This window comes from Dipteris shenzhenensis, chromosome 24 (genome assembly GCF_047967505.1).
Source record: "Dipteris shenzhenensis isolate YYH24624 ecotype China chromosome 24, Dip_SZ_1.0, whole genome shotgun sequence".
Taxonomy (NCBI): Eukaryota; Viridiplantae; Streptophyta; class Polypodiopsida; order Gleicheniales; family Dipteridaceae; genus Dipteris; species Dipteris shenzhenensis.
This window is the reverse complement of record NC_141619.1, coordinates 50,835,925-50,856,732: the sequence shown is the minus strand read 5'-3', so window position 1 is coordinate 50,856,732 and position 20,808 is coordinate 50,835,925. Positions and strand designations below refer to the sequence as shown.

The window sequence follows — 20,808 nt, the reverse complement described above, 5'->3', positions numbered from 1 at the left end:
ATCTCTCGTCTGGAGAGGTGCTTCACCAAAGATTCCAATGCAAGAATAGGATGGGCAACATGGACAACCTGTGGAAGACAGACAGGAGGAGCAGATGATTTTTGCTGGGTATATGCTGTTCCTATCATTAGACAGACCCAGGTACTGATGCATGGTATATATATGCTGTGACCCATGTACTCATGCATAGGCGGTGTGGAACCTGACGGGATTGATAAGCCAAAAAACCGACGGGGAGGCCGTACCTGGGTTTTGCAAGCCATGCTGGCATGCTCGTGTTTTCGAGATAAGAGATGCAGATTTACAAACATGGGTTTGGCAATTCGAGACTTGTGCTTGAAGCTCAATCGATCGTCCAATTTGACCTTGCTTTGGAAGGGGGCCGCGCGAACGCGAGCCCCCGCTGCCACAAATTACGACGTGCACTCTCCCCGTAGGGAGATGCTAGGGTGCAGCCCATCCGTAGTGCAATGGAGAGGCCGACCCCAGGCCATCGGCCTTCCAGATCACCGATAGACCCCGCCCAGGTAAGTATGTATTCAGATCACCCTGGGATCGCTTTAAGAAGGCTCCCGACCATCCCCCCGACCCAACCTCTATATGGCTTTAATAAGCGCTTTCCACGTGGCATCTTTCAACCCCATAGCTCCTCTGGCCTTTAAATGGGCCCAGGCATCTTTCAGCTCCCATGTAGAAAATAAGTAGAACATTGGTACAGTCTCTGTTCTAAGTCAATGTCAAGTTTTGCATCTTCATAGAGTCTACAAGTTTTGGATGTTGTCGAGCACAGTGTCCAGATTCTTATAAATTACCTTCGGTAGTATCAACCCTTCATCTCTTAAGGTTAACGCATCAAGGCTATAAGAACTTTTCAATTATACATGTTGATTCATTGATTTGCCAATATAATGTCAAAGTAGGGACCATGAATTTCGAGTGTCCCCACACATACAAAGATACCAATTAGCCGATTTCCTTATTACATTTTGAGGAAATCGATTCAAGTAGTCGTACTCCAAAATTAATGTTCTTGATAAACACTTTCACTTAAATAAAGTAATAATTTAATTAGGATCACCTCTTCCTGAAAATATTAACATGCATATGGATAGGAACCATACGCACGATCTTCTGGCATGGCCCCTAGTTGCTATATTCTGCATGCCATAGGGTAGTCGCTCAAGGATTCATGGGAGGAAATCTCCCATGTGGAATCCAACCGGACATCCCCTCAATAGTATGTACGCCCATAAAGTGTGGAATCCAACCCGTACATTCCTTCAATAGTATGTATGCCCTTACACTGTGGGTAATTATCGGGACATTTAGTGAACCATATCTCCTCAATCTGATATGGTGTCCAAGATGCGTTTTTATTGGTTTTGGGCAATATATTACTACCTTTATAGGGTAGAACATACTCAAAGCTTGAAGTAATTGAGATGTATACATACACTTGGTGTTTTTCACTTTTTATTAAGTAATTCAAGCCTAGGTGGTGTTTAGTAGCATCTATGCCAAAGGTTTCACTGCTTATGTATATGATAACACGCCTAGGCCACACAAAGAATATATATGGCCGGATACCTTGTTCATGGGTTGAAGTTTCTCAAATAGAGGTTTGAGGTTTTTTGGGACATGTATTCCTCTAGGCTACTACAAAGTGGCATTAAGGGACAATGGCCCCTTGCTGCCTAATAGTAGGCAAGGTTGAGATATAATATGGCTAAGCTTTGTATGCATATTAGAGTTTGAGGACCCATGCTCCTCCTTAATGTCAATGAGATCAAGAGCAAGTAGCTCAAAGTCAAAAAATGTGTTTTTAAATCTTTTATCAAGTGTGGTCATGCTTCTTTGGATTGCTTAGCTTTTGTGATGATTTCCATGCCTTAATGGGCATATTCGTCAGGAGTGGTTTTTTCACTTGAGCTCAAAGTGAATCTTGCAATCTATAAATGTACTTAACACCAATGAATTTATGCTCTCCTATCTTGCATTATAGGCATGGCCTCTTACTAGAAGACTAGTTATTTTGTAGGGGAAACTAGGATGGACTTGTTAATCATATAGTCGAGATAATGTAACTTGACATCGTCAAGAGTTTACTTGATATTTTATGTAGCAATTCAACATCCCGAATGTTTGCAATGATGAAAGTGATGTCACATTAGGTATCCCGAGGATAGGTATGTCCCATTGTAATATATATGCTAGGTCCTCCGTAGGTTAGGTTATCTTGCATCCACTTTGCTTTGAGATTGGGTACTCAACTTCCAAAACCCTAATTTTTTTGAGTACAAGTTGGGGCTCTATGTTTGCATGATATTCACTTGCAATTGCAAAGTAATATGTGTGGAGTTTGTTGGGCAAACAATATGCCTTCAAGTTTGTATAGCTCGATCTGTTTCCCATCCCCTGCTAGATATGCTAAATGCCCCACCCTCCTGGTATCCACCAGTGGTCCAAGGTGCTCAAGTTGTATGGCCCCCATATGAGGAGAAGCCATGTGTGAGCCCACGACACTGGATGGATCCTGACTTGCATGTCAGATGAGGTCTATCAATGAGACTGTTGATGGTAGAAAAGTGATTGTGTGGGAGCCCCTTGCTCTCGCCAGGGACTGGGGGCTAGCTAGCCCCTAGTTGGACGGTCTTAGGGGGGCAGCGGCCCCCTTGGTGGGGGTTCGGGGGCGAGAGTCCCTGAGGCGATGGTATAGGAAATATTCCTTGAATATTCCATGGACGACTAATCTGTTCCACCGACTAGGTTGACTGGTCGGCTCCACCGACTACGTTGTCCTCATAGCTATAAAGAGGCGACCTCCCCAGTCCATTGCATCAGATCAAATTAGATCAAATCTTCCAGCTAGTAGCTCTTCACCTAGTATCTATCTAGATCGCCATCTAAGCTCCACTGTGGAAGCGCACGGGTGGACGGAGCCATCATGTGTACTACATCAGTATTGAAGGAAAATTTTGTTCGTCTCCAGTTTGTTGTGTACTCTCTATTCTTTGTTCAGTTTTTGTTCTGTTGCGCCATGTAATTTAACATGGTATCAGAGCCCAGGTGGCTCTAAGGATCGAAGAATAGAAGAGAGATGAGGGCTTCAACAGCATACGGAGTGATGGCAATAGGAAGCGGCTCGAGTTCAGCAGCTACTGCTGCACTAACAATCCAGGCATTGAGGATTCGCCCACCAGCCTTCCTGAAGGCAAGCTAGATGGTACGAACTACACTCTATGGAAGTTTAAAATTACTGCTATTCTGGATTCATAAGAGCTTCTGGAGATAGTACTAGGGACTGACCGAGAACCACAAGGAACCCCCAACCCAGCAAATCCGGGGAGTACAATACCTCCTAATGCCGACCTTCTACGAGCTTTGAAACACAAGAATGCAGATGCTCTGTGTCCCCTGGTTACAAGTACTACTGATAGTATTTTGACCTTGATTCAGCATACATCTAAGGCAACTGTGGCCTGGAACATCTTGAAGAATCAGTATGAGACGCAAAATCAGACAAGTATCCAGAACCTGGAGAATCAACTCACAGCTGAGACGTTTAATGGAGGAGAGATAGTGGAGGCATTCATAACCCGAATGAAAAATCTGCGTGACCAGATGGCTGGTGCTGGGATACAAAATACTAGCGAAGAGCTAGCTCGGCAGTGTCTCCGGATATGTCCACCAAGGTTTGATGGACTGGTAACAACGTTTAACACTCAAGTGAGACCCCAATCATTGTCATTTGAGGAGTTCTGTGCTTTACTTATGGAGGAGGAATTGAGGCTTAAAGCTTGAGATGGAGGCGACAATGGGGATGCTGCGTTCTCTGCCACTACGAAAGGCAAAGGTGGTTCCTTCACCAAGGGTGAGTCCTCTACTAGTGGTGACAAAAAGAAGAAGGGCGGCAAGAAGAAGTTTCAGGGAGAATGCTTCTAGTGCAAGAAGAAGGGCCATGTGATTGCAGATTGCCGGGTCAAGAAAGCAGATGAAAATAATGGTACCCTGAAGAAGATAGATAAGGGGAAAGAGACAGCTAACACAACAGAAGCAGAGTTGGATCTATTTTAAGCCATTAAGGAAGAGTGTTCCTCAGTTCAAGAAGCATCAACCAACTAATTCATGGGTGTTGGATAGTGGTGCCTCCCATCACATGATTTGCAAGAAGGGTCTATATTGTTCCATGCAACCTCTACAAGAACCCATCACCATGACGGTTGGAAATAACGCAAAATACCCTCAACCTGGATCAGATGGGCCAGCCTCATCCTGATGATGAGGAGGGCATGCTGCACGAGCCACGGCTGCCATCTCTGCCTCCCTTGCCTCCTCTATGTATGCGTGCCTCAGCTCCCAAAGTCGTGCATCTACAAATACTCGTGCCTCAAATCCAGGTTGAGTAATCGTCTCTACATGTAGAAGACGCTGGTCTTGGCCCCCAACCAAGCTGTTGCTCCATCCACTGCTGCAATGATATCTAAAGCTCTACCTCTCGCTCAATACGATGTGCCTCCTTCGCTTGTGCCTCGTCACCTGGCATGAAATCACCATACGAGAAGCGTCGCGGAAGACACGCTGCAACCACTGAAGTATCAGCACCCTCCTGCTGCAGCAAAGCTTCAAAGGTTTATGGCCATTGCTAAAAATCTAGTGTTTCATGTGCGCACAAAACATATAGAGATTTAGTATCACTATGTGCGTGAGTTAATCGAAAACGCGAGATAGTGGAATTGGTCTACTGTCCAACAGACCAAAATGGAGCAGATATCTTCACCAAGGCACTCGGGAAGGATCAGCTTTAGGGTCATCTTCAAGGACCTGGCATTGGGCCGAGAAGGTAGTTCACCTAAGGGTGGACATTGAGGGGGGGTGTTAGATATGCTCAATGCCCCACCCTCCTGGTATCCACCAGTGGTCCAAGGTGCTCAAGTTGTAAGGCCCCCATATGAGGAGAAGCCATGTGTGAACCCGAGATACTGGATGGATCCTGACTTGCATGTCAGATGAGGTCTATCAATGAGACCGTTGATGGTAGAAAGGTGATTGTGTGGGAGCCCCTTACTGTCGCTGGGGACTAGGGGGCTAACTAGCCCCCAACTGGGGGGTCCTAGGGGGGCAGCAACCCCCCTGGTGGGTGTTCAGGGGGTGAGAGCCCTTGAGGCGACAGTATAGGGAATATTCCCTAAATATTCCAAGGACGACTAGTCGGTTCCACCGACTAGGTTGACTGGTCGGCTCGACCAACTAGGTTGATTGGTCGGCTCCACCGACTACGTTGATCCGACTACCGCCCTCATAGCTATAAAGAGGTGACCTCCCCAGCCCATTGCATCATATCAGATCAGATAAGATCTTCCAGCTAATAGCTCTTTACCTAGTATCTATCTAGATCGCCATCTAAGCTCCACTGTGGAAGCGCACGGGTGGATGGAGCCATCATCTGTACTACATAATATTTCAAGAAAAATTTTGTTCATCTCCAATTTGCTGTGTACTCTCTATTCTTTGTTTAGTTTCTGTTCGCTGCACCGTGTACTTTAGCATCCCCCCTTTAGCAAATTTTTTCTCTCCCTTCATGTTTTGAACTTGGCATGCAATGGTGGGCATGTAGTACAAGTTATGTCCCTTTTGAAATCTTGAAATTTTTATGAATCAAGCTCAAATTTAAGTGTTTGAGCTCCCTTTTATTGATTTCTTATAGGTGAAATGTCCTTGCATGCATTTGATTTGCATTTATGTGCATATGTGGTGGTTTTACATAGTCATGGAGCATAGACTTGTTAATAATATAGTCGAGATAATGCAACCTGAGATCATCAAGAGGTTACTTGATATTTTATGTAGCAACTCAAGGTCTCAAATGTTTGCAATGATGAAAGTGATGTCACATTGGCTATCCCAGAAGATAGGTATGTCCCATTGTAATATATATGCTAGGTCCTACCTAAGTTTAGAAGTTAGGTGGTCTTGCATCACCGTTGCTTTGAGCTTGAAGGACTCCACTTCCAAAATCCTAATGTTTTTCAGTAGAAGTTGGGTCTCTATGTTTGCATGATATTCATTTGCAATTGCAAAGAAGTATATGTGGAGTTTGTTGGATCTCAATTTGAATCTCTTTTCTTGTGTTTCCCATCCTCCCCTTAGCAAACTTTGCCTCCCTCTTCATGTTTTGCACTTGGCATGCAATGGTGGGCATGTAGTACAAGTTATTGCCTTTTTAAAATCTTGAAATCATTATGAATCAAGCTCAAATTTAACCGTTTGAGCTCCCTTTTATTGGTTTCTTATAGGTGAAATGTCCTTGCATGCATTTGATTTGCATTTATGTGCATATGTGGTGGTTTTACATAGTCATGGAGCACACAAATGTATTTGGATTAATTGATTCAATGCAGATCCTCAATATATTGAATACTTTGGTTTAATCAAAACTCTCTACTTTTTGTCTGATTGGGTGGAGGGTGTTGTCATGATATTCTTGTCAAGATGAGATCAACTCAAGGAGGGATAAAGCTTGGTGGGAATTGGGATTGTGGGCTTATTCATAGGTAGTTTTGTCTCCTTGCACTAGTACGAATCCATTTGTAGGCAGTTTGGAGTGCCTATATGAGTTGCGTCATTGCATTCTTTCCTTGATTTTTAGAAATTGAGCTTGGTTGTCATGAAATGAAGCTCTAAATTATGAAATTTTCTTCCTCCCTTGTAATCCTTTGGCATTTTTTTTGCCATTCCTGCACACCTTGACGTTCTTGGTTTGGATGGTGCTTTGCTTGAATGCATTTGAGCAGTAGACTGGAGCTTTTCATTGTCGACTATCTTCTTGGGAAAGTGTGAAAATTTCTTCCTCCCTGCAATCCCTTGGCACTTTTTAGGCCATTCATACATAGTTGGGCCAAGATAACTACCAAAATGTGAACTTTCACTAAAAAGTGCTAAAGTGAACTAGAGTTAACACGAATGTCTGCAACTTTTTTTGTTCACTCACCCTCCATATAGTTGACCCTTTTCCTTAACATATTTAGGCATCATCTTAACACCTGCACTCATCAAATCATGCACTTTTATCAAGAGGGAATACAATTTCCTTGAGTTATGGGTTCTCTTGTGAGAGAAATGGGTGTGTGTTTGACGTCTCTTGTAGTTTTATTGAGTTTGATCTAGTCATGAGCACATGTTTGGATTGACCAAGTTTTGTATGTAGTCACCTTCACAAAACATGTCATGTTTTAGCTCAAGTTTTACTCAAGGGTTGGTTTGGCATTTGGACCAAAGTGTCAACTTGGCTCCTTAATAACTTTTGAATTATACATGAATCCTTAGTATGGCAAAGTATAACTACAATACATGACTCCTTGATTTTGGTCAACTTTTCCCATGTCCATTACCACAATCGATATGGTACTTGTCCCTTCTATGCAAAACTTAAAAATTTTTCAAAGTGGAAAATTTTGCGATAGTGTCACTTCCAAAAAGTAATGATAGAACAGAGGGAGTGAATGGAGGATGGCATTGGAGATGGCTGCAGTGATGTTGATGGTGGCCTCAAGATAGTAGATCACCTTCGCTACACACCCTCCCCCTATGTTCAGGCTCCTAGAGCCAAGTACAAAATGCAAGTTTAAGGAAACACTTTTGAAGATGGTGGTGAGCACAGTATAGATTCTAGCAACATCACATGCTATCCCATGGAGCTTAGCACCTAGGATAGGCTATAGCATTAAGTAATAGGCTAGGGTTGTGGCAAGGTAACACTTAGTGGAAGGGAGGAGGTTTTCTGATATATTGCAGGAAATTCAGCTGGGTGGGAAGTTCTATTTTTTCCCCAATCCCCACTCCTTCTTCTAACTTGAATTTTGAAAACTCTAAATGTAAGGTGGAACTTCCAGGATAGCAGGGATAAATGGAAGGAATAAAAGATACCTGAGAAGATGTTTTGTTTGACTTGGCTCACATGCACAAAGAAGTGTGGACTAATTCAAGAGGATTTAACATACGGAGAGGGGATGGAAGATGCATGAGATGTTTAGGATCAATTGAAGACATTTTCCACCTCTTCATTGCATGTCCTCATGCAATAAAAGTCTAGAAGGTTATTCAGGTTTGGCAACAGGGGAACCAATAAATTGGAAAGCTATTCTTCTAGGAGATTCCTTTAGGACTAAACAAGAGAAATGGATTCAAATCAAAGTACATGCATTGTGGTTCATCTGGATTGCCAGAAATTGAGAAAACATGCGTGCCTCAAGATTTATGGAGCGCTCTAAGGTGGATGGAACCTATGTGTAAACATGATGAAGAGAGTGCTCATGACATGTACCTCAAGTCAATTAGGTTCCAAGATAGACTAACTTGGACTCATAAATAGAATCTTGAGTGAATGTGCATTTCTCCTTGTACTCAACAATACATGATAGGCCTCTTATATAGAGAGTGCCCTTGGAATAGTCAACATCTGTGGGATCCTTTGATCCACATCTCTCCTTGTGGATATCCTCAATCCACATCCTCACATCATGTAGTCCACATCCTAGGGTGGCTACTTTTATTCTTTCCTATACCATACCTTAGCCTTTAATTATGTGCTCATGGCACCACAACTCTCAACACCTCCCCTTGGTGCCATGATCCTTTGGCTATTGCAAGGTGGTCAGATGTGAGTTACATTCCATCACCTCCCCTTAGTGCTTTCGTTGCTACTTAAGGTGGTCAAGTGTGGTTTTTACATGTCAATACCTCCCCTGGGTGCTTTCATAGCTACTCTCAGGTGGTCAGGCTTGATTTACCAAACATAGGCAAGGTTGGCAAGGTTTTTTGCTTTTCAATGCTTCATGTCGATGGCGTTTGCATCTTTACTCGATGTAGCTTGATGCATGTTGCTTTGTTCTTCCATGTGCCTTAATGCTTTATGTGTGGATGCCATGTTTTGGGCTATGGTCATCTCATACACTTGTGCTTTCAGCATGCTTTTTGCATTCATGCGTTGCTTTTTAATTTGTTGTAAAGGTCTTACCAATCGATTACTTTCAATATTGGCAGTGTCTAATTTCATACAAGGATTATGACTTGACAGGCGCGTAGAGCTCGAAAAGATGATCATTTTTTCTTTTTGAAGCATGTCCAAATTCTTCCTAGATTGGACGTTACGGCTTGTCGAAGTTTTTGTGAAGAGAGGGGGCTTTTGATGATGTGGCACAGAATGTTCACATGCAGCTTGCAGGACTGTCCTTGGCAAGGAGCCCTATGCCACGTGGCAACTTACTAAATGAACCTTACAAAGACTTAACCACAGTTAATTGACCAAAAACTAACCATGGCATATTAGGTTAACTTGACTGGGGATTGTTTGGCTTGACTAATGACCAAGGTTAAACTAACCCTACTCTAACCACAAACTCAACCAAGGGTATTTCTAACCAACCTTGGTTAGTTCTAATCTGCCACGTGTCTTTTTGGTAGAGATCCTTAAAGCCTGTGAGGTCATCGAGCGTGGCGACGATGAGGATGCTGCAGAGCTAGCCGGCCGAGGTGGCTGTGGCCGTTTGGAGTCATCCCGGTGGAGACACACAGGGCTTAGCTTGGGAGCTTTGCTCTGTCGTGGGCTGTTAGCTCATGGAGGAGGCGGTGCTTTTGCAAGGAGTCACAGGTAGCGGCTGGATTTGTCAAGGCCTTTGGAGAGGGTGTGATGCTGTCTGCATCTTTACAAAGATGACACTCCCGCCCCTCCCCAAATAGAAGCTCCACGAGTTGATCATCACTGGGGTCCCGCACCTCAAGAGGAGAGGCTCTTCTATCTGCTGTTCTTCCTTCTCTGTCTGCTGATGAAGATGTGCAAAGAATTTGTTTCTCCTGCCAGAGTCGATGGCGTTGCAAGAGCGGAGCAAGTGCTCAATCGCTTGTGGGAGACTTGGAGGAGCCGATTGATGCAGGAGTCTGCTTTGAGGATGTTGAAGGACATAGGGAGCGTTGCTGGTATCCCGAGCGTTGTTGCAAGGTCGAGGATGCACTACTCGTGGACGGCTGATGATTGTCTCGTATGCTTTGCATCGGCCGAGTCTAAGTAGAACTTGTTGGAGTTGTCGATGGCTAAGGCGATGCGAGCATGAGGTCATTGTAGCATCTCACCCGGGTGACTCTGGTCCAGCGCTATTGGAGCCTTTGTGTCACTTGTGTTGTAGAGGCCACTGAGTCGCTCGTCGAGGAGCTCGTTACTATTATGTATGTTGCTGCTTGGTAGTCACTGGTATTAGCTATACTGAAGAGCGTCGATGCTTTCTTGACTTCTGGCGGCTCCCTCTTATGATCTTCTCTTCAAGCTTCTGCTTGTTGGAGGCTTCTACTATAGCCCCAGTTTGGGTTGTTTTAACAAGTGGTCAACCGCTCCAACTTTCAATGAGTCCTCCTACTATTTACGTAGCTACTTTAGCTATCTTCTACATCAATTGTGAGCTATTCAAGTAGCTCTCTTGGTTGCTGAAGCTTGTAGTCGAGGCTAGGAAGTAGGCACAAGGGATTTAGCTGAGTGTCTTTACTACTCAAGAGAGTCACTATTGTCTCCTTCAATTCACAATGTTCTTACTCTCTCGTAGCTTAGAGAAGCACTACTCTTTCGCAACTCGATTCTCTCTTTCTCACACAAAATAAAGAAGAGTAGATGGAAATGATACTAACTTAAAATCTCTAATGAATGAAAATTTTCTCCAAGTAGAAGAGACCTCTCAATATAAAGCTAAAACTAATCTTGGAGAAAACGTGATCTCCTAAGTCATGCCTACAACTAATCTAGAAGACTAGACCTAAGCTCTGATACCATGAGAAAACATGCGTGCCTCTAGGGTGGCTACTTTAATTCTTTCCTATACCATACCTTAGCCTTTAATTATGTGCTCATGGCACCACAACTCTCAACAAAAATAACTATCAATTCAATGATATTATGAAAGACTGATGCTATCTTCATGTCTTGGTGGGACAGGAAAAAAGAATACTTGGTGGACTGATTGATGCTTATAGTAAGGAGCTCACCATGCTTTAGCTGAACACATTAGCAAGTGCAATTTAGATGCCACACATGCCAAGCCACCCAAGTATTACCATAGAGATGTTTCTTCTTTTGCTTAGGGTCTTGTTATTACTCGACTGATCACTCTGCCCCCAAGATCCATAATGATGGGGACCCCCTCTTCTTGTCATAAGAAGGATAAATATGTCAACTTGTTTGTCCCCTCTCAAAGGGATGTGGTGATGCATATAATTTTTTTGTTGCTCCCTTTTTGCTTGCCATAGGGGTCACAAAACTCTGGTCATCTTGACAACAACAAGCTTTATGCTCCTTTTTCCTCCTATGAAGTGGAGGTTGATGATGTATAAAGTTCAAATGATGATAACATAAATATCTTTTTCCACTCCACCCCACCAACCCCTACCGTCCCCTTCCTCACCCCTCATCCTTTTCTCCCCTCTTGCATCCTCACCTCCCCCTACCTCTCTCTTTAATTATCTCTCTATCCTCTCTCTTTAAAAACCCCCTTCCTCTCACCACACGCTCTCACCCCCCCTAACCCACTAGCCAATACGCTTCCCTCCCCTTCGTTGCTTTTGTTGCATTGTCGACCGCTCTCAAGCACCAATTGCCCTTGGGCGGCACTGCAGGAATTTAGTTCATTGATCATCATTTGGTGCCACGGGTAGGCCACCCTCGGGTGTTGTAGGCAAAGTGGCAAGCTACATGCCATCAAGAACCATTGACCATCAAGCAGAGTGGGTGAGGCACCACCACACACCCTTAGGCATTGTACCACTGCATAGGTGCCACACAAGCCGCCCTCGAGCGCTATGTGCAGCTAGCCATTGACCATCAGACACTCTAGTAGGTCTCACTATAATTCTACCATTGCCGCTGCCTCTACTTGAAGCCGCCACCATTGTATCGTATCCCACCGCCTCTCCTCCCCATTGCCCCCTCGATTTTAACTGGCCCACCCAACCTTGGGCACTATGCAGTAGGAGAGAGAGAGAGAGAGAGAGAGAGAGAGAGTGAAGAGAGGAAAGGTAGAGAGTTAGCATAGAATCTAACCCTTGAGTTAGTCAAACTAACCATAGTACATTAGGTTAGCTTAGGGTTCTTTTAAGGGGGGGGAAAAGATCCCCTTATTAAAAAATTGACCATTTTTGTCCTTAATTTAAGGCCCTTTTTCTTATCATTTGAAGCCGAATTTGAATCCTGTCAAAGCCCACCTTTCAAAAGTTTTAGAATACATTTTCCTTAATTTTGAACATTATTTCCAAGACCAATCATTGCACCAAATTTTGGCTCATTTTGTACCAAAAATCATTGCAACTTCGACAACACGAACCAAAGTTGATTACAGTCTTTACCAACAGGTTTAGCCATTCAAAGGCAAGATTTTTGCAAAAAATTTTAAGATAACTGGTAAAATTCTCAGAGTATTACTCAAAACAACAATGCTTCATCATCAAAATGGCATTGTTCACCAACATCATCAATTGAAGAGTTTCAACATGAAGACCCAATGAGGTCATGACATCTTTCTCAGTGCGTACCATAAGCTCACTTCAAGTTCAAGTCAATGCTTGATGGCACTAAAAAATAGTTCACAAAATTTTTGTAGATCAATTGACCACTCAATTGGCTCTTCAAGGATTGTGTGAATGAAATTGACAAGCTATTAGCTCAGCTGTCCTTTATGGAGTCAAGGCACAAAGGTCAACCAATATTGAGTTACAATCCTTGTACTTCATTACTCTCCAAAAAGAAAAAGCCTTGATAATTGTAAAAGCACGCAATGGAACCCATATGTGATCAGATTCCAGAAGACTACCCCCAATACCTCGACATGTGTACTGATAATACAATGGATCAATTGGAGTTAATCCCACAAGAATTGGACATGCAAAATGATCCACTTGCTTACATGCCTATGTTCTCAAGCAGGGGTAATCCCAAAGAATTCATTGCTTTATTTGAGAAAAATGGTAAGGAGGCACCTTAGGCACAAGGAAGATTATTTAAATGTGTTCCCACAAGCTCTCATCAGAGAACCATATGATTGGTACCTCAAATTGAATGTGGAGATACAAAGCTCATGGCATTCTAAGACAACATTTTATGTTATAATTTATAATCATTGATGTAGCGATGTTGGCAGAATGCATCAACCACAAATTTGGGCAATCATGAAAGATCAGATAACGGTTTTTAGAAAGTGGCATTGCCAAGGGTAGTTCAAAAGAATTAGACTACTGTGAAAGACAAACTATTTCTTCAAGCAAAAAAACACTATCATCTCAAGAGAAATTTGTCACTAATAAAGCACCAGTTATTTAAAAGCATTGTCAATGGATTGCATGAAGAAATTAAAGCAGAATTGGATCACTATAACTGCACAACTATAACACAGGTATATGATGCCACTATGATGATTGAAGAATCAATTGAGCAGGATCGAGAAATGATTGAAGAAATATTAGAAAGACAAGTTTCCAAATCAAATAATGACACAAGTGAAGTGTTGTCTCTATGCCAACATGGACTTAGGTAGTACAGAATGTGTGTGTAAAGTAGCGGCTTGCATAAGGCTAGGAATAATCTCTCTTAGGAATCCTCAACATGCAAGTTCTACTTGCAACTCCTACATGCAACTTCTACATGCAAGTTCTACATGTAGAGAGAGAATTTCTTACAATTCCTACATGCAGAGAGAGATGTTGAGATATCAAGCTCTACCCCCGATATATCTCCTGGATGACTATCATTTATGTCACCGCCTATGTTAGTTGTACTCGTGGTGTAGTTAGACTACCACGTATGTTTTTGGTTTGGGTTCACATATGAACCACGTATTCTAGGGTTTGACATATAGGGTATTTCCCTCTTCTATTGTATTGTTGTTGTGTGCAAAAGTGAAGAAAGGTTTCAGCCTCCAACCTTGTGTCCTCTCTCTTTTGTGTGTTGTGAAGAAAGCTACACTTGAGTCTCCTATCTCTCTCCCTCATTCTTTACATGGTATCAGAGCCTTGTTCGTGGTAAGGAGCTCAAGAAATCAAGCCAAGTTTGTGGTGTCCTGGTAAGAGGACCAGTGTTGCTTTCCTATTTCGAGTTTGGGAGCAAATCTCTGCAGGTAGCACAGCCAGAAGTGCAGAGTGCACTGTTTCAGATTGAGAGGCCCTTCGCGGTGTGGCAAGAGCGCAGTATATGCTGCGGGAAAGGGCGACGCCCTTAGTGACTTTATTTTTTTGATTTGAGGCCGTTTCGGGGCCCATTTTGAAGGCGGAAGTTCTTCGCAGGCACTCAGAGAAAGGCCTTGTTTTTCGCTGTGCGACCACTGCGCGGCTAGTCGGTGGAAAGGTGCCACAGAAATTGCATCGTATGCCTGTGTGCAGAGATATTGGGAGTTGCAGATTCATGCCTGTTGCTTGTTGATGCAAAATCGTCACTAGGAAGTGACTGTGTGGTGAAATACCACTTTCGTCAGTGTTGCAGATCTGCCCCTGTGAGGCTGTTTGCAGAAGTTTTGCTATTTGCCCTTGTGAGGCATTTGCTGTGTTTACAGGTTGCTGTTGCAATTCGTGATTTGTAAAATGTCTGAGAATCTGTCTACCATTGTCAGTGAGAAGCTTGACAAGAACAACTTCCAAGCATGGAAGTTCAGGATGACAAACTTCCTTATGGGAAAGGGAGTTTGGGAGTACATCAGTGGTGAAAATGTAGAACCAGTTTTGGGTGCTGCTCCCACTCCTGCTGAATTGAAGGCCTTTAAAGAATGGCATGAAAAAGCCAGAAAATGCTTGTATTGGCTGTCTGTTAGCATTTCAGATTCTATGATTGTGCATATACAGGATGTAGAGACGCCTAAGGAGGCATGGGATACATTGGTGAAGTTGTATAGCACAAATACCAAAGCACGAAAGATGCAGCTAAAGCAGGAGTTGCACAATGTGCAAAGGAAAAATCTGAATATAAATGAGTATTCCTTGAAGGTGAAAGGCCTTGCAGATTCTCTTGCCTCCATTGGAGCACCTGTTGATGATGAGGACTTAGTGTCCGTGACCTTGAATGGTCTTGGGAAGGATTATGCACAGTTTCGGACATCCATTGGAGTCCGTGAAACATTTCCTGATTTTCAGGAACTTATTGCTCTCTTGCTGAAGAGCAAAGGAATGGTGGTTCAGCCACCTCAACTTCTCAAGAGACTGCTTTCTACTCGAATACAGGTAGAGGCAGGGGTAGAGGAAGAGGCCGTTTTGGTGGCCGTACAGGAAATCAGAACCAGCAGCAACAACAGGAAAACCAGTCCTATGGAGGAGGACGTGGTAGTTCTAAAGGCAGGGGGAGCCAAAGAGGCCGTGGTTCATGGCAAAGGAACCAGCAAGTAAATAGTAGCACAGAATGCTATTATTGTGGAAAGCCTGGACACAAGGAGAATACATGCTATAAAAAGTAGAATGACATCAAAAGTGGGAAGTTGCAGCAAAGCAACTATGCATCATCAAGTGGGCATGGTGACGACAGAAATGAGTACCTTTTTGTGATGCAGCATATGGTTAACTCCATGTCAGGAGATGCTGCAGCTTGCAATGATGTTTGGTATGTTGATTCAGGTGCCTCTAACCACATGACCAGTCATGGTGAGTGGTTTCATGATGTTAGAAATTTGGATAAGCCAGGTTATGTTGAAACAGGTGATGATACTGCGCACCCAATTACGCAGGTTGGTAAAGTGCCATTGGCTATGCAGGATGGCAAAACGAAGTACTTGGCAGATGTACTTCATGTTCCAAAAATCACTAAATAAGAACCTGGTTTCAGTTGGCCAGATGGTTGAGCAAGGTCTGCAGAGGTTAGATTTAATCCTGATGGATGCTTTGTTGAGGACTTGAAAAATAAGTGCCGCTTGATTGCAAAAGGCAACAAAAATGGCAGAATGTTCACCTTGGATGTTGATATGCCTGAGGTGAAAGCTGCAATGTTTGCGCATGGGAGAGGTGTCATTGCAGATATTGAGATATGGCACAAGCGCATTGGGCACGTGAATATACAAAGGCTGAAATCTATGCAAACGAAAAACATTGTTGCAGGTTTGCCTAAATTCAGAGTTGAGGGAATGCAAAAGGTATGTGAAGCATGCCAAATGGGTAAGCAGGCCAGACATGCATTTCCCAAAAATGCTAAGGTGAGCAGAAGACCTTTGGAAGTGATCCATTCAGATGTTTGGACAACCAAAGCTGCTTCTATTGGTGGATGCCATTATTATGTGACGTTTATTGATGACTACACTAGGAAGGTGTGGATTTATTTTATGAAGCACAAAAGTGAAGTGTTCAGCCATTTCAAGGCTTTTAAGGCCATGGTTGAAAAAGAGAAAGGTGTGCATATTAAAGTGCTAAGATCTGATGGAGGGGGAGAGTACTTTTCAGAAGAATTTTGTGAATATCTGAAAGAACAGGGAATTCAAAGGAAGTACTCATGCAGGTCTACCCCTCAGCAGAATGGGGTTGCAGAAAGGAAGAACAGGCATATTGCAAAAGTAGGACGGGCGATCCTAAATGAGAAAAACATGCCTGATTATTTTTGGGCTGAAGCAGTAGCAACTGCTGTTTATATTATGAACAAAACCCCCACTGCAGCTGTCCATGGCATGATGCCTGAAGAAATGTATATAGGCCAAAAACCAGATATTTCTCACTTGAAGGTATTTGCTTGCATAGCTTATGTTTATGTTCCTGATGAGAAGAGAACAAAGCTGGATCCAAAGGCAGAAAAATGCATCTTTATTGGATATGCTCTGCACCAGAAAGGGTATCGCTGCTATAACCCTTCCACCCGCAAAATGCAAGTGAGCAGAGATGTTGTTTTTGATGAAATGAGCAGCTGGTATGCACCAACTGTTATGGTAGGAGATGCAGATGTAGGAAATGGGAATGCTGCAATAAATGCAGAGCAGCAATCTCAAACCTTGAGTGGACCCAGAGAGTCCTCTACTAGTGGATCTAATGCATGGACAGGGAGATTGAGATCTAGTGAATCGTCACATGGCAGTCCTGATAGTGTTGTGCAGGTATCACATAAGGGAAAAGAAAAAGTAGACCATGCTCCAGTGTTTGATGTGTCTGCTGGTAGCTCTCATGTTGATGGAGAGTCAAGGGGCTCTGAAATGAGCCTTGATGAGGAACTTGGGATTCCTTCTGTTGTTACACCTGGTGCAAGGAAAAGCAGGCATGATTTAAAGACTCCTGCAACTGATCCAGTTGTATGGAGGTCCACTCGTATTAAGTATCCAGTTGACAGGCTGAGATATGATGGGTATACAGCACATCACTATGCTTATATGGTCAAGGTTCTAGAGGAGCCAGAGCCCACATGTTTTGAGGATGCAGCAGGGCATAAAAATTGGGAAGCAGCTATGGATGAAGAGATGGCTGCCTTGGATGCAAACCACACTTGGGATTTGATGCCTTTGCCTCATGATAAGAAGGCTATTGGCTGCAAGTGGGTTTACAAAGTAAAGCACAATGCTGATGGGTCTGTTAGCAGGTACAAGGCAAGATTGGTTGCCAAAGGTTTTGCGCAGACATATGGAATTGACTATGAGGAAACTTGCAGCCCAGTTGCAAGGATGGCAACCGTGAGAGCAGTAATTGCTATGGCTGCTGCAAAGGGATGGTCTTTGCATCAGATGGATGTGAAAAATGCCTTCTTGCATGGTGATTTGCAGGAAGAGGTTTATATGATGCAGCCAGAAGGTTATGAGGATAATTCACACCCCGATTTTGTATGCAGGTTGCGCAAAGCCTTGTATGGTTTAAAACAGGCGCCGAGGGCATGGTCAGACAAGATAGGGCAATATCTTGTCACTATTGGATTTCAGATTTCCAATTCAGATTTTTCACTTTATGTGAAAAGGATAAACAGAGGGATTGTGCTTGTAGTCATCTATGTTGATGACTTGATTATTACAGGTGATAGTGATGCAAACATTAATGAAGTGAAGCTGCTGTTGTTGAAGCAGAAATTTGAGATGAAGGATTTGGGAGAGCTGCGTTACTTCTTGGGCATTGAGGTTATTAGATCCCCGAGTGGGATATGGCTGTTGCAAAGGCAATACGGTTTGGACATGCTATCCAAATATGGGATGACAGGCTGTAAGCCTATCTCTGTTCCATTGGAGCAGAATGTGAAGCTCAATGCAGAGACAGGTGAGCTTCTTGAAGAAATTACTATGTACAGGCGCATAGTAGGTAGCTTGATTTACATGACTATAACCAGACCAGATTTGAGCTATGCTGTGGGACTGGTGAGTCAGTTTATGCAGGCACCGAGGAAGCCACATTTGGATGCGGCTAGGTGCATACTGCGGTATGTGAAGTCCACATTGCATTATGGACTGTTTTATGAAGCTGGGTGTGCATTACAGGTACATGGATACACAGATGCTGAGTGGGCTGGTAGTGTCTCAGACAGGAGATCTACTAGTGGTTTTATGTTTTCCCTTGGGAGTGGTGCCATCAGTTGGAGCAGCAAGAAGCAGCCAACAGTTGCCTTGTCGAGCACAAAGGCTGAGTACAGGGGCGCAGCAATGGCTGCATGTGAGGTAGCTTGGTTACGGAAGCTACTTGCAGATATGGGACAGTCAATTCATGCAGCAGTTGTCATTCATTGTGGCAACATTAGCAGCATCATGCTTGCTAATAACCCAGTTTATCATGCTAGAACGAAGCACATTGAGGTGCATTATCACTTTGTGAGAGAGAAGGTTCTAGCTGGTGAGATTGATCTTGTCTATGTCAGCACTGAGGAGCAGGTGGCTGATATTTTTACGAAGGCATTGGGTACCGAGAAGCTTCGCAGATTTAGGAGCTTGCTTGGTGTACGTGAGATGGATTTGAGCTTGAGGGGGAGTGTTGAGATATCAAGCTCTACCCCTGATATATCTCCTGGATGACTATCATTTATGTCACCGCCTATGTTAGTTGTACTCGTGGTGTAGTTAGACTACCACGTATGTTTTTGGTTTGGGTTCACATATGAACCACGTATTCTAGGGTTTGACATATAGGGTATTTCCCTCTTCTATTGTATTGTTGTTGTGTGCAAAAGTGAAGAAAGGTTTCAGCCTCCAACCTTGTGTCCTCTCTCTTTTGTGTGTTGTGAAGAAAGCTGCACTTGAGTCTCCTATCTCTCTCCCTCATTCTTTACAAGAGAAACTCTCCAACTTGTATAAATACCCCATAATGGAATGAAGCCCGGACTCTTTGGGGCATTGTGTTGAATTATACACTTTGGTATTCCAAGCAATTGTCTCAAGTATCCATGCTTCCTTGCACTCTACGTACAAAAGCATGTCCTAACCTTGCAACTCCTCCTCCCCTCTCCTCCAATCTTGCAATCTATCCTCTCCCTCTCCTCCTCCTCCTCCCTCCTCCTCCTCCCTCTTCCTCCCTTCTTCTCTCTCTGCTTTCCCCCATGCTCATACATCTTCTTCCTCTCCCACTCCTATGCTCCCCCTAAACCCTTAATTCCTCAACCCTTAACTGCCATGATCTATGAGGGAGATGAGTTCTCCAATACCATGTACCCTACCCTGAAACCTCTTTGAACCTTGGAACCTCCTTCTAAATCCTGAACCTCCCTCTAACCCTTAAATTCCTTGTAAACCCTTCAACCCCCAATGAAGGCGAAAGCCTTCATTACCCCAACCATGATGATGCACGTTCCTTTCACACATGCTTGCACTATGTTTGCTTACCACACTTAAGCCTACGTCTCTCACCGAAATACGACTCAAGGTCCTAAGCTACATTCATACTACAAATGACAACACCGATACATCTGTAGGTGACAAAAGCCTTGGAACCTTGCATACTGAGAATACCCTGCTCTTCCTGTGGAAGCTGTGGGAAAGATCCAACATTTGGTGCCATTGCTGAGGAGGCTAGTGTCTCAAGTAACACGTAAACATACACAAGTTTGTGTAAAAAACGAACTACTATGAACTTTCATGAACATAATACTCAAGGGCAAGGAGAATAAAAAACTTTTCCCATCCGTAGTGCAATGGAGAGGCCGCGACCCTAGGCCATCGGCCTTCCTGATCACCGATAGACCCTGCCCAGGTAAGTATGTCTCCAAGCCACCCTAGGAACCTGACCATCCCCCCGACCCAACCTCTATCTGGCTTTAATAAGCGCTTTTCCATGTGGTGCAATTTGAGCCGCTGCCCTTTTTAGCATTTTGCATTAACTTATAAAATACACTAATGAGATAGATACCTCTCCTAGACAATCTATCGACATCAACGATAAATCTACCTCCACTTGATCATCTCCACAACTCCTCCCACCATCCCACCAAGCTGATGATCTCGTCGATTTGATCTAGCTGCTCTCTGTATGTTGAACACCATTTTCCAGACTCCCATCCTATAGTCCACCTCTTTCACCGACCCCTCAGCACCCTGTCGTGTGTAGGTGCTCCTTTTGCCGTCTCTATACCACCTCCTTTGGCCTCTTATGGCCTCCAAATGGGCCCATGGATGGGCATCACGGCTAGCCATGTGTAAGCATCTTTCAACCCCATAGCTCTTCTGGCCTCTAAATGGGCTCATGGATGGGCCTCGTTCAACCCCATAGCTCTTTTGGCCTCTAAATGAGCCCATGGATGGTCCTCTTTAAACCTCATATCCCTTCTGGCCCATGGCTGGGCATCTTTCAACCCCATAGCTCCTCTGTCCTTTAAATGGGCCCATGGCTAGCCATGGATGGGCATCTTTCAGCTCCCATGTAGAAAAT

General features: G+C 43.7%; 1 non-coding gene across 1 annotated transcript; it reads right to left on the bottom strand.

Moving 5' to 3' along the window:
• Window positions 1–375: 375 nt before the first annotated feature.
• On the bottom strand, window positions 376–535 carry LOC147886737 (U1 spliceosomal RNA). Its single transcript, XR_015543374.1, has one exon. It is a non-coding gene; the product is annotated as a U1 spliceosomal RNA (small nuclear RNA).
• Between the last annotated feature and the right edge of the window lie 20,273 nt (window positions 536–20,808).